General features: G+C 36.7%; 1 long non-coding RNA gene across 1 annotated transcript; it reads left to right on the forward strand.

Annotated features, from left to right (window-relative positions):
• The first annotated feature begins 226 nt into the window (after positions 1-226).
• Positions 227-1,790, forward strand: LOC127540569 (uncharacterized). The gene is made up of 2 exons (XR_007948226.1): positions 227-320; positions 690-1,790. It is a non-coding gene; the product is annotated as an uncharacterized LOC127540569 (long non-coding RNA).
• The last annotated feature ends 1,108 nt before the right edge of the window (positions 1,791-2,898 follow it).

Raw genomic sequence — 2,898 nt, forward strand, 5'->3', positions numbered from 1 at the left:
GAAACTGAGACAAACAGGATTGAGTGACTACTTGCTCAAGATTACAGAGTTAGTAAATGACTAAGGCCAGATTTGAACTCAAGCCTAACTCCAAACCCAGAGCTCTAGCTAATATGCCAGATAAACTGCCCATCACCCGAGTAACAGGGCTGTACCAATGGTTTCTAAGGATTGTAATATTCTGTGATTCTGTTTCCATGGTCATGTGATTTCATAATTCCAGAATTCTAATCCTCAGAGTACCAGGCTCCTGGAGGCACTGGGTCAAGAAAAGATCTTTTCCACTCAGGACTATTTCTAATAGTATATTTGGTTGTGCGGTAAGAAAGACCTAGGATTATATTGCTGTTCTGAGCCTTCTCCAGTAGGGCACTGGGAGAACAAATGAGAGTGGGACCTTTGGGACCAGGTCTTCTATTTTCCAGCACTAGATAGTTGAGAAAGAAAAGTCCCTTGACTTTTAATTATCACCACTACAATGAACTGACTTGGTCAACCTTTTGGATCCCCACAAGAGGAACTTGAGCTTAGGATAAGGGACCCCTGATTTCTCCAAAGAGTGAAACTTCTCTGAGTCTTACTCACTGGATGTTGAGAGACACAATCCAGTTCTCCCCCAAATTAACTATTTTCTAATTGAAAGTGTATTTTCAGTTCTAGAATTAAAAATTTAAGTGGCTGTTTTTCAGGTCTGCTCAACAGGAGAGTTACATGAGTGCTCAGTCCTACCAGAAACAAATAATATTCGGGTCCTACTAGCAAAGACAACTGAGCCAGCTAGTCCCAGAAACTAAAGTGTTGAAGAACCTGTTGGTCGTTTCTTGTTCCCAAGGTACAGACCAGCATGAGCTACGCAAGACTCAAACAACTGTTTGTCACCAGTATCGATGATACGCCATCCCTGAGGCTGGCCCGGGTGGTGAACCAAGCCGAAGAAGCGAAGGTGGCCAATGAGATCCGAGTGTATGAGAAGATAGCCAAGATCCGATACTTTGAATTGAACAGGGAGATAGAACTCCTGGAGAAGTTTTTGGAGGAATTAAAGATTACCACTGGCTATTTAAAAGACACTCCCATAGTGAATGTGTGGTGAGAACTGAGGGAATAGGGTGGCTTGGGGGAAGGGCATTTACGAAGGTGAGGCTCCAAATTTAGGGTGACAGCAACCATCCATCACCCAGAGGCATCAGCTATGGGACAGCAGCACTTTCCACTAAGAGAGTCCAACATTGCCTTCATGGACTTACCTGTGCTTCTTGGAGTGGACAAAGATTCTCCCACATACAAATAAGGGTTTACAGAGTTGATGGCAACTCAAAAATCAGAACTTAACTAATTCAATAATCCCAATGGAAATTTTATTTTGGATACCATTTCTCTTGCTTCTATTAAGCCTAATTTCCAGGGCATAGCTGATGTGGAGGCATTTGAATAAACTAATTATAGAGAATCTCACTCCTATTAATGTACTGAAACTTAAAAGATTTTTGTCCCTGGTCTTGCTTATAAGTGATGCCCCAAACCCATGAGGGCAAGTTCCCAAATGGGCCAAAGAAAAGTCAACAACAAATCTTGTCCCTGTGATCAAAGGACAAAGAGCTGCATTTGTCTTGCCTTTCTCCAATGTTTTCATAGCCACGAACTCTCCAAAGCCTTACTCTTCCACATTCTACTCTGGTGTTGCTAGCATTCTATTTTGTCCATTCATTTATCTCAGCCTCAAAGAAGAAACTTTTTTAAAATCTATGTATAGTATGCAAAATATATAGAAATAAACAATATGTTATATTGCAATGTGTCTTATTTATAAGTTAGAAAAATAAAATCTATTCCTATCTTAATATTTTAACACATCCTCCAAAGGCAATTTTGTGGTAGGTGATTAAGTTATCCTAACTAAGCCTACCCTAAATATGAAGAAATAAAAGGGAATAATAATAATAATAGGTAACATTTATATTGCACTAAGGTTTACAAAGTGCTTTACAGATGTTGCCTTACTGTAACTCATTACAGCCCGTATAGGGCAGGTGCTATGATTAGAGCAATATAGTCAAATCATAGTCAGCCTTGTGTTTTAGGAAAATCATTGAATGGTTGCATGATCTTAATATTAAAACTCATAGAAAATTAGAAGAGAAGCAGTTAACATATCTCTCACAATTACAGGAAATATATTTTAACTAAATAAGGAAAAGAGGCAATTATAAAAAATAAGATAAATAACTTTTAAGTATATAAAACTGAAAAGCACAGACAAAATTAATGCTCCTTGAATAAAGAGGGAAGTAATCAATTTGGAAAAAATATTTGCATCAAATTTCTCCAATAAAGGTTTAATATCCAATATATACAAACAATTGACAAATATATGCATGACTAATAACTGATCTTTAATAATTAAGCAGCCAAAGGATATAAACAAACATTTCTCAAAAGAAGAGCTGAAAGTATTAGAAAATATATGAAAGAATGCACACCAAATCATTAAGAGAAATACAAATCAAAACAAGATTTCACTTCTTACACTGAAAATTGGCAAAGATGAAAAAAATGGAGTCATAGTAATGCATTGTTGGTAAAGGTGGGAATTGGTACAACCATTTTGGAAAACAATTTAAAATTATTCAAAGTGACTAAAATGTTTATACCCTTAACCCAGAAATTTCATTCTTGGGCTCAAGGAAGCCATTGATAAGAAAGTCACCATATACACTGAAATATTTATGGCAGCACTTCTGTTGATAGCAAAGAATTAGAAACAAAGTAGGTGCTCATGAATTGGGGAATGGCTAAGCATATATTGTGGTACATAAATGTCATAGAACATTAGTGTGCTATAAGAAATATTATGAATGATGAACATGGAAAAGCATGAAAAGTTCTCCATAAACCAAT

The sequence above is a fragment of the Antechinus flavipes genome, chromosome 6 (assembly GCF_016432865.1).
Source record: "Antechinus flavipes isolate AdamAnt ecotype Samford, QLD, Australia chromosome 6, AdamAnt_v2, whole genome shotgun sequence".
NCBI lineage: Eukaryota > Metazoa > Chordata > Mammalia > Dasyuromorphia > Dasyuridae > Antechinus > Antechinus flavipes.